Genomic DNA, 12,002 nt, shown 5'->3' with positions numbered 1-12,002 from the left:
ACACTGACAGCTGGCACCTGATGTGCTTTACAGTTACCATGGCAATAGATTCACTGCAGGATGTAGTTATTTTGGAGACCTATTCTGAAAGTCATTGAAACATGATGGGACATAGCCACATGTGACTGTGTTCCTTTGTCTCAATATATGCCCCACAGTAGTCCTGGGTGGATGCAGCATGAAGTTTAGATTTCTTTGGAAGAGAAATGTTTCAAACAATTGATTGCAGTATAGCGTGTGTGCATAGAGTATTGGAACTAAGCACTTCCCAGTAAAAAAATAAACTGTAATTTATTTAAAAACAATAGTGAGTCCAGTAATCACATGTCTAGAATTTCTCTTTTTCTCTTTGCAGTGGTGCATAATACAAATTTGACCAGCTTCAATGCAAATGAAAGAGAGATTGGAGTGAATTACTGCAGGTGAGTGTCTGCCACTCAGTATCTCTAAAATTAAAATAGACGTTTTACTTACCATGGATTTTTGTAAGGCTTGCTATTTTCTTTTCTTAATATACATATGTTGACCTGACAGTTCTGAGTCAAGATATTCATTTCACTTCCAATGTTTCTCATACCTTTTGCTTAAGTGCCATTTTACTGTATCAATTGTAAAAAGGCAGTATTATGGAGCAGAAAATTTCTATATTGTCTTCACAATCAATTCATTTTATTGGAATTTTATGCAAAGATATTCAATATCCATTGTATTGCTTTCATTGGCATCTTGTTGGCTACTGAGACTTCATTGATTAATTGTATTGTGTTAGTGCAGAACTTCCTATTATATTATGTATTATGCATGTGAAATCCTATTGTGCATACTATTATCATAATACAACTTACTGCTTACAATGCTTTTACGATGTAGATCTAAAGGGAGCTTTGCAAGAGTGAGGAATCATCATTATGCCCAAATGTGGGTGTCAAAAGTAAAGCAACTTCACCTGGACACTTTAAACATGGCCTGATTTCCAGACATGCTGGGCACCCATGGGTCCCAAAGAAAGACACCTACAATTTGAGTAAGTGTTTGCAGCACTATCCATCAGAGCCATATCGTGACATTGATTATGATGTTTGGGAAGAGCAGCTAGTGCAAAATTCTGATTACATTCTCAAAGAAAATTATCATTTATCATTTTTACAGCATCAGTATTATTGTTATTGTTATTCTAGAGGCGCTAATCACTATCAGGGCCCCTTTACTAGGGGTTGTACATGCAAAAAATCTTGGTTCCCTTCCTTGAACCCAGAATTCTGCACATTAGTTGCACAGGGTTACCGCGGTCGTGTCTCGTAACATAACAGCATTGCTCGTGTTAAGGAGAGAAATGATAGGGATGCCTGCTGAGAAAAATAATTGAAAAAGAAGCTGTGTTTAAAAGTCATTAAATTACATTTTAGGATTAAATTTTTAGAGCCAATTTCTAGCCCTTCTTACTCTGCAGCACAGAGTCCTGTCAAGACTTCATAGCTTGGCCATGCTCCATGCCTGGGAGCGTTATTGGAATTTTGAGTAAATAGGGATGGATTCTGATCACTTTTACACTGAGATAATACAGTTGACTTCAGTGCAGTTCCTCCTGATTTTCACCTTTGTTAATGAGAGGAGAATCAGCAGAACCACAGCCCTGACCCTTCCTCTCTGCCACCCTGTGCTGGGGGTACCGGACACCCCAAAGGGAATAGGGAAGAAGTGCTAGCTTCAATTCCCAGAGTGCAGGGAATAGAATTTGACTGACCTTTATATGGGCTGCCCCAAACAGCTCCTTCCTTTGTTTCCTTTACCTCACTTGTGCAAAGAATCCATATTACAGCTGTTTAATTTTAAATGTGAAATGATTCCATATCAGGCTATTGCAACAAGGTTTTTTTAATCACAGTGTCACTGCAGATACCTGACTGGGAGCTGTTCTTAAAAACGAGTTAAAATGTTGACATTGACATTAAAAACAAGAGGAAAATATTCACATAAATTGAGAGTTTGGGTTTGGGCAAGACAAAGAAAAACTAGGTGCCTTATAATCAAATAAAGCAAACTGCCAAACCTAACACCGGGTGTACCAACGTGCAGCATTATGGCATAGCTCCATATCTTACTTCTTATGATGAGGCCATTGCCATGATATTTGAGTGCCTATGTGTTATATAGTCCATGCTGGCACTATCAAGGTGTGGCAGAGTGAGTTAACAATGGAGTGACACTCCCAAGGGGGAACCCTGGCTGCTGCTACTTTCAAGCTGTTTCATGCGACCAATATCTTTAGAATGGCCATTTCTGTTTCTGATAACAGAGCTACACATCCCCACAGCTGACAGCTACATCACTCCCACTCCAGAATAAAGAGGGCACCATTAAAATATTGACATTCACTGTGCAGCATCGTTAAAATTATCATGGTATTTCCCATTCAAAATATAGGGAATACTACAAATAAAGTAATAAAGGTAAATACCACAGAGTGCCAAATGTCAGGATTTTAATGGCACCTACTGTAAAAGCTGTTTTAAACAGCCATTTTCCAGTGAACACATTCACTATTTAATCTTTTGGTTCTTGAAAGTTGCTAGGCAGTGTTTATTGAAATGAATCGTGCAAAGCCACCAGCTGAGAGGTATTACATATATCAACTCTTTATATATATCCTCTTCTCTGATAAACAAATCTTTATATTTATCTTGATCATAAAAGAACAGTCTGTCACATCTGATACGTAGTCATAGATTCTAAGGCCAGAAGGGACCTGTAGTCATCTTGTACGACCTCCTGCGTATAGATGGCCATAGAATTTTCCCCAAATAACCAGGAAGGCAGGAGCTCAGCTGATGGAAATGGGTGTGCTAGCTCTTTGGGGGCTGATTCAATGCTCACTGCAGTCAAAGGCATACTGTCAATTCAATCTAAAGGGCTTTGGATCAGGTGCTTATACTATCCTTGGATTCTACAGTATTTTTGACATCTTGCTTCCTTAGATGTAGAGCTATAAAATTCTATTTAACTACTGTTCTAGAATGGAGAAAGAACAATGACAAATGGAACTAATAATTACTGTCAATCATTTTCCCTTTTTGGACCTCGCGTTATGGCTAAATTGAAGTAGATAGGGGAATAGGAGTATAGGAGTTTCCACACTGGATTAGTTCAGTCAAGCATCTTGACTCTCACTGTGGCCAGTTTATTTAAATAATGGTGCAGAAGACTTTGCAGTGGATAGATATGAGATAACCTGCTCACAGAGGCTTTGTATACACTTGCATTCCTCTTTCGAAAGAGGAATGTAAACAAGGGACATTGAAAATGCAAATGAGGCACTGATTTACATATCCTGTACATCATTTGCATCATCTTTTTTTTGGAAGAGATTCTGTTGAAAGAAATAAAGCAGCATAGATAGGGCTCTTTTGAAGATGGCATTTATTTTTGAAAGAGCCCCATCTACCCTGCTTTTTCTTCTTTCGAAAGAATATCTTCTGAAAAGAGATTATGCAAATGAAGCACAATGTGTGTAAATCAGTGCTTCATTTGCATTTTCTAGTTCCCTCATTTGCATTCTTCTTTTGAAAGAGGAATGCAAGTGTAGACGCATCCAGAGAGAGTTTCTTCATGACCATGTGTTAGTTAGAGGGTGGATCAAGCCCTGAAGCATATGAGGGTTTTTTTCCCAATATTCTTTACCCTTTGTAATGTAAATGCATATAGTATCATTGTCCATTAACATTTAAAGTATCTTCTGTTCAGTCTGGACCAGTTCTGTAAAGTTACATCTACGTTAGACATAAAAGTCGACTGCAGGTACTCAATTTTCGCTATGCCAATTGCATAGCTAAAATCGACATATCTGCAGTCAACTTCCATGTCTGTCTACATAGAGGAAGGTCAACAGGAGAATTTCTCCCTTCGACCTTCCTTATTTATTTTTTTCTTGTGGGGAGCACGGGGGTCGACTTTGACCCCTGACAGCGTCATTTTGTGCATGTACAAAAACAAAGCCCATAAGATCGACACTGAGCAGGTCTCCTATGTAGTGTAGGTGTAGCCTAAGAGGGCAACACCAATTCAGGCTTCAGGCCTTCAAGTCAATATCAAAATTCTCATTCTCTTTAGCTGTGAAGGACTGAGGCCATGAGCTGTGTATTGCATCATCTGAAGTTGCTAAACAACACTGTCTCTGCCTGAGTGCTGATTAAACAGAACCTCATCAAAGGACACTCTTTCACAAAGGAAGGGAACATCCCATCATTTAACGGGACAGTGGTCACTAAATGTAAATGAGAAGATAACAGGAAGGCTGTCATCTCTTAGCATGCATCATATCCCATGGTGATCTTTTTTAATTATTAAATATTAAACTGACGGCATGCTGCTTTTCTGTGTACTAATCACAAATGCTATCCTTGGATAGTGAACTGTAATTGCAGAGAATCATATGTATCTGTTCATTCAATGTCAATAGTTTTTCCATAGTTGGATATTGGAAAAACACTGTTTTACAAAGGTAATATTTAACACTAATTTAATTGAACCAACTGTCCTCAGTTCTTACAATTATGGAGTAGCATGTGATTATTGAGACTTATGTTTCTAGTCTAGGCTATAAAAATATATAAATGTGCATCACTCTATGCAGCCATCCTTTCAGTGTCCCTGTAAGCATTCCTTTGTGGTTCTATATGATATTACTCAACACTCATTTTCTTGGATTCCTCTGCATTAGAATCTTCAAATGAGGACAAACGGAGGTGTGGGGGGGGGGAATCAGTTTAAATTAACCACCACAAACCTGTTTTTGTTTTTAATTGGAGCCTTCTGCTCAGATGAATAATGAAAGAGTCATGAACTATTAATGATAGTCAACATATTTTTAACACTGGATGAGTTTGATACTAGCCTCTAGTGCTATTATCAAGAGTCTAATATACCTGTTGGATGCTTCTTCCCTCCAACTTACTCTTATACACCTGTGATGAGTTGTACAAACCCCACCCTGAAGAACAGAGTGTTAAGGAGCAGTTGTAGCCCAGGAGGCTCTGCCCAGCCACGTCTGCTGGGTGTTCTCACAGTGGAGGAGAAACTTAAGGATGCCAAGCAGCTTGGTGAGGGTGGTCAATACATAGGAGTACAAGCTGCACTGATTTCTCCTTCAGGACTGCAGCAAGAGCCCCAGGCTGCCTGGGGCAGACCTCATTGCAGAACTAGAGACTGCAAATGGAGAAAGAGAAGAATGCCTACTTTGTGAGTGATGGAATAGAGCCTCTGGACCCTCTTCAGATCATTACACATTACAAATCAACAGTCAGCCCCCTCACCCTCTGGAGAAGCAGGGCGAGAGGCTTACTAGAAAGTGACTAGGAGAGACAGCTTTGTGATATCCTGCCCAGGCTGCACAAGTGAGCTGCCAGTCCTGGGACCCTGAGTTGAAACCCAGTGGAGCATAAGGACCTAGGTTCCCCTACAGCCAACCCACAGACTTGAGCCACAAGGCACCTCTCCCAGCTCACAGACTTGAACCACAGGGAGGGCAGAGTGCTGCTGCTCTAACAACTATGCGACCACCCACATCATAGCCCTCCATGCTCAGTACATAATGGTTTGTGCTACTTCACCTCTTGCAGTCTTCCTTTTGGTTCACTCAGTTTCTGGCTCCCACACATAGGGAAGAGCACTACAGATCCTATGGCTCGTGAGGCTCCTGCATATGACTTCTGTAAAATGGTCTGGTAGGTGTGGCAGGGTAGGAGATCCCTCCCTCTGCCACTGAACTACAAAAATGTAAACACAAGGAATGAAACTTAAAAACTACTTTTTTGTGAGCTGAATCCACCTGCCACCATTTTCTATACACCACCACAGTGGAGTGTAACTGGAGATACAAACCCATTGGTCTTTTTCTGATGGAAAGAACCTTTCCATAAAAGAATGAATCTCTATCATGCCCAAAACAAATTAATACATATGTAATAATGGACTATGCATTCCTCAAAGTAGCTGAATTTCTGAGCAACATAAGCTCAGTTTCATTTAATCTCTTTATCCTTCTAGGAATTCACTGTAATATACTTCTTCAGCAACATTGATGGGTACTGGCTGTTCAGCATGTAAAAGGTCAGAGAGAGTAGGCTAGCTGAGCTGAAGGACAAGCTAGTCTGTATTATAAATAGAAGTGGCTGTGTGTAGGTAGTTTCCTATTAAAGTTGTGTCTGCCTTCAAGCACAACTATATGAACTTCAGAACTCCTGCTTCATTGTCATGATTACAGGACTGTGACAACAAAAATGTCAATAAATCCTCTTATGACAATAGAGTGAATTTCCTGCTTTTCATGGTCACCATCAAATATCATTTTACTTTTTATTCTAAAAAACTGGCTATGGTCCAGGTTGTGACTGGCTCTTACATAGGCCTGAAGGTGAGAAGTGGAAAAGTCCACTTACTGTCTTGTGTGGCTTTCAGAAGGGCCAGTCACAAGGACAACTCTTGCTCCCTTCAGAAATCACCCTGGCCCTGCCATATCCTATGCTGTGGAGCAGGGGTCGTGAACTGAGGAAGCAGTAAGTATGGCATCTGCTACTGAATATAGACCATGCATTCAGAATGAGAATCCCCAGCAGAAACTCTGCCCAGGAATGTTGCAGAATCACACCACTTCCGACATCCTCCTACATCAGGCACTGTAGAAATGGCAAAATCATAGAATATTAGAACTGGAAGGGACCTCAAGCGGTCACCAAGTCCAGACCCCTTCCCTCACAGTAGGACCAAATACCACCTAGATCATCTCTCTTATTCAAACTGTTCTTAAGTATCTCCAGTGATGGAGATTCTACAACCACCATAGGCAATTTATTCCAGTACCTAACCACCCTGGCAGTTTTTCCCTCCTCCTTATAACACTGTTTTAGGTACTTGAGAGCTGGTATGTCCCCTCTCAGCCCTGTCTTTTCTAAACTAAACAAACCCAATTGTTTCAGTCTTTTTCATAGCTGATGTTCTGTAGCCCTTTCATCATTCTTGTTGCTCTTCTCTGGACCTTCTCTAATATCTCCACATGCCTCTTGAAATGTGGTGCCCAAACCTGGGTACAATACTCCAAATTGAAGCCTAATAAGCACAGAGTAGAGCAGAGGAATTACTTTTCCTGTCTTGCTCACAACACTCTTATCAGTGCATTGTGACCCCTACACCCCTTTCTGCAGGACTCCATCCTAGGGAATCCCTTCCCATTTTATATGTGTGAAACTGGTGGTTTCTCCCTACATGGATTACTTTTCATTTGTCCTTATTGAACTTCATCCTATTTGCCTCAAACCATTTCTCCATTTTTTGAGATCATTTTGAATCCTAACCCTATCCTCCAAGGCACTTGCAACTCCTCCCAGTTTGGTATCATCTGCGCACTTGATAAGTCTACTCTCTATGTCAATATCTAACTCGTTGATGAAAATAATGACCATAACTGGCCTCTAAACTGATCCCTGTGGAATCCCACTTATTATTCCCTTCCAGCATCACTGTGAACCATTAATAATGTCTCTCTGTGAATGGTTATCCAACCAGTGTACTCATCCACCTAATAGTAGCCCCACCTGGGTTGCATTTCCATAGCTTATTGATAAGAAGGTAAAGTGATACTGTATCAAAAGCATTACTAAACTCTAGGTAAATCATATCCACTGTTTTCTCCTTATCCACAAGGCTTGTTATCCTATCAAAGAAATCTAAACCGGTTGCTTTGACATGGCTTGTTCTTGACAAATCCATGTTCACTGTTATCTAGCACTTTGTCATCTTCCAAAAATTTGCAGGTGGATTCCTTAATTATTTGCTCCATCATCTTTCCTGGCACTGAAGTTAAGATGACTGATGTGTAGTTTCTTTGGTTGTCCTTATTTCCCTTTTTATAGATGGGCACTAAATTTGCCCTTTTCCAGTCTTCTGGAATCTCTTCCGACTTCCAGGACTTATCAAAGATGATGGCTAGAGGCTCAGATACCATCTCTATCTGATCCTTTATTATTCTAGGATGCAGTGCATCAGGCCCTGGAAACCTAGGGCTAGATTCTGATTTTAGTCTGAGGTAACCAAGGAGAAACAGCACTGAGGTCAATGTTCCAAATTCTGCCTTGACTTGCACGTTATGTAAACCCACTAAATCTGTTGGGTTTGCCCAACATGTAAGTCTGAACAGAATTTGACCGGTGTGAGTGAGATCAGGAAACATTTGATATTGTTTGAGCTTTTATCAGTCTAAGTCAAGGATAAATCTCCCCATTAACAACTTCACTCAATTACCTGAAGCAGCAACTGTGCTGCCATAAACCTCACTTCATGCTTGCAACTGGCTGCCGGCCAGTACTGACATCATTACATTAATGGTCATGAAATATCAAGAATCACTTCCACCTTGAAAACTGTTTTGAAAAAAAATATAGAAGAATGACTAAACAGTGCTTTGGGATTGTGGATGTATAGGTGACCTGATTTAAAATCTAAAACATATAACCTAAATGTAGGTTAATTATTCAGTATATCCTGTGCATATACAGATTATGATGCAATCTTTATTAGAAGTTAGATATGTGTTTTTTATAAACAGGTAACGTGATCATTTATGTCTGTAAAGAACTTTAAGTGTTTATAATGCTGTATACCTGATTTTTTAAAATTAATAATAAAAACATTAATACAAAATAACCAGGTAGGTACTGAAGATATGTGAGACAGGTTTACGTATCTATTAAGGAAAGAGACTACATTGAAATATACTGGTCACAAAAGATCTCAAGTAGTTTGTTACACATTTCACCCTAATGCAACTATTATTAGATTTCTGAGAGAAGCTTCCATTTGCGGCGATTTGTTCAATCCCTAATATTCCCCATTGCTCATTGTAATATATGTAATTTAATGCACGTTTTCTAGTATTTGCATGTAAACATTACTTTGGAATTAGGTTAAAGGGGGTCTTTGAACATTGAAAAATGCCCCTGCTTTTTCAAAAGAATGGGCCAGGATCAAAAAATCTGGTGCTATGAGGACTGATCTTTGGAATGAAGGGCCCACAGAGCATCTATGCATGCTTTTTTTCTAAAAGAAGCTTTGGAAAGGAGGTGCTCTTCCTGATCTGGGAGCAGAAGAGGGCTTCTGGAAGAAGATCCACATTCTTTCGATTTCAGAGCGAAAGAGTGCATTTTATGTGTGGGTGCTCCATGTGTTCTTTCAAAAAAGGACCTGACTTTCCAAAAGAGCTCCCTAGTGTAGATGCGGCTTTAGTGTGAGAGATAATAAAGAGGGCAAAAAGTGTCTCAGAATAGCAAAACAATAACAACACTCTTTAGCTGTGTCTACACGTGCACGCTACTTCGAAGTAGTGGCACTAACTTCGAAATAGCGCCGGTCGCGGCTACACGCGTTGGGCGCTATTTCGAAGTTAACTTCGATGTTAGGCGGCGAGACGTCAAAGTCGCTAACCTCATGAGGGGATCGGAATAGCGCCCTACTTCGACGTTCAACGTCGAAGTAGGGACCGTGTAGACGATCCGCGTCCTGCAGCGTCGAAATTGCCGGGTCCTCCATGGCGGCCATCAGCTGGGGGGTTGAGAGATGCTCTCTCTCCAGCCCCTGCGGGGCTCTATGGTCACCATGAGCAGCAGCCCCTAGCCCAGGGCTTCTGGCTGCTGCTGCGGCAGCTGGGGATCCATGCTGCAGGCACAGGGTCTGCAACCAGTTGTCGGCTCTGTGTATCTTGTGTTGTTTAGTGCAACTGTGTCTGGGAGGGGCCCTTTAAGGGAGCGGCTTGCTGTTGAGTCCGCCCTGTGACCCTGTCTGCAGCTGTGCCTGGCACCCTTATTTCGATGTGTGCTACTTTGGCGTGTAGACGTACCCTCGCAGCGCCTATTTCGATGTGCCGCGCAACGTCGAAGTTGAACATCGACGTTGCCAGCCCTGGAGGACGTGTAGACGTTATTCATCGAAATAGCTTATTTCGATGTTGGCTTCACGTGTAGACGTAGCCTTTAGGTGCTGATAATCTCAGAACTGCTAGAAGTGCTTTCTGCAGTCTGTGTTCCAAAAAAGGAATACATTGTTCAAGATAGTTCCTATTCTCATCATCTACAGTGGTGTCTACAGTGGTATTACAAGGGTGGTGGAAGATGAATTCTCCATATGCTGCAAAAAGTTGTTTAGGACTGTATTTTGGAAACACAGTCTCCACCGAGTATTCTCAGCACTAGCCCCTGTAGCATGAGGCAAAGGTGTGCTGCCACAGTGGGGACACCAGGAGAAACAATGAGGGAGAGTGCACTTGTTGCTATGTGTCTTCAAGGAGTATTTCTGCTTTCCCTTCCATGACTTGTCAGTTCTCCTGTCTGGAGAAGACTGAAAGAGAGCAGGGCCTGTGACCTTGCTTTATGTCTGCCTGTCCTCAGGGGTAGCCAGAACCAGAGCTTGTCCTCATCTAATGGCAAGACCTGTGGAGAAGTGCAAGGAAGAGTACAGCTACCATTTGATGAAATCTCTTGCACTCTTTCCCTCTCTTTTAGGCCAGGTCTACACTACCATGGAAGATCAACCTGCTCAGTGTCAATCTTCAGGGACTTTGTTTCATGAATGAACGAAACAGCTCTTTCTGGGGTCAAAGCTGACCCTGGAACTCCTCATAAGCAGTGAGGCTTAAGGAAGATCAATGGGAGAAATGCTCCCGTCAACCTTCCTCTGTATAGACAGACACTGAAGTTGACCTCAGATAAGTTGATTTTAGCTACTGTCACAGGGTGCCCCCACTCCGCCTTGGCTCAGGCCCATTACCTCTTCCCCTCACCGATCTGTTGGCCTGGCTTGGGGAGGGGAGCCCCCCACTCCTCCCTTCCCAGCCCTGCTGTCGGCACACTTCTCCTCCTTATCTACTAGTGCTAATTTTTACTTCCTTTACAGTGTCTTATGCTCTTCTGTCTCCTCCCACCTCTCTTTCCCTCTGCTCTGTTTGCCTCCCCTGCTTTTAAGCCTCCTGGCAGTTAGCACAGCTGGACCTTGCTAACTGATTATCTGTACCACACCCTATTGCCCCCACCTGGGACCTTAATTAACTCCTTCTGTATTTTCCCTAACCCAGCCTCAGTTCTGGGCTGCCTTCCACCTGGGGTCTGCTGCCCTGACCCTGTTACACTACGCAATTGGTGTAGCTAAAATTGTGTATCGGTGGTCAACTTCTTTGTCTAGTATAGACATAGCCTTAAACTCATTCAGGGTCTGGTCAGTGTCTGATCCTGAAATGCTACACAAAGTTGAGAAGTTACTTTTAATGAGGACAACTGGATCATGGCAATGATAGCAATTTCCATATGGAAAAGGAAAAGCTTTTTCACTGTCTTACATTTTACACAGTGAATGACTCTCCAAACTAGGATAGGAGAAGTGGGAAACTGAAGCACAGACTTGCCCAACGTAACAGAAAGCGAATGTCAGAGAAGATAATAGAATCTGAAATTCTTGAATCCTAGGCCATGTTTCATCCACAGACTATCCAACACAGTCCCCCGCTAGGTTGATCACAAGTCATTCCTGTAAAGCACTGACAGTATATCACTGGCCTAAAAAAAAAATCAAACTTTTGGGACTTGATTGCCTACTCCCCTAACGCCACTTTCCCTCCAGTAATGTTACATCAGTCCAAAACTGAGGTCATTCAGAGGTGAATCATGAAGAATGCTGTTTGTTTAATTAGAAAGCTGTTTACTTGGAGGGTGATATTTTGGTGTGCTGTTTCTTAGCTCGACAATTTCTATTTGGAGATGTTTCAAGAACCCGTGGACATCTGTGGTAATTATGTTGCTGAGGAAGAAACGAAATAGAAAAGTCCCTTTCAAAAAATAAGATATAAGAAAATAATTCAGGGGAAGAGGCTGGTGGTATGGTAGTCAATGTCAAGAAGAGTGTTCCAGTGATCCAAAACCTGACATTTTAAATATTTTTGTGCTTAATAATCCAATATATAAAGTGTC

This window comes from Carettochelys insculpta, chromosome 4 (genome assembly GCF_033958435.1).
Source record: "Carettochelys insculpta isolate YL-2023 chromosome 4, ASM3395843v1, whole genome shotgun sequence".
In the NCBI taxonomy this organism is placed as follows: domain Eukaryota; kingdom Metazoa; phylum Chordata; order Testudines; family Carettochelyidae; genus Carettochelys; species Carettochelys insculpta.
The sequence above is the reverse complement of the archived record's forward strand: the minus strand, read 5'-3'. Positions refer to the sequence as shown.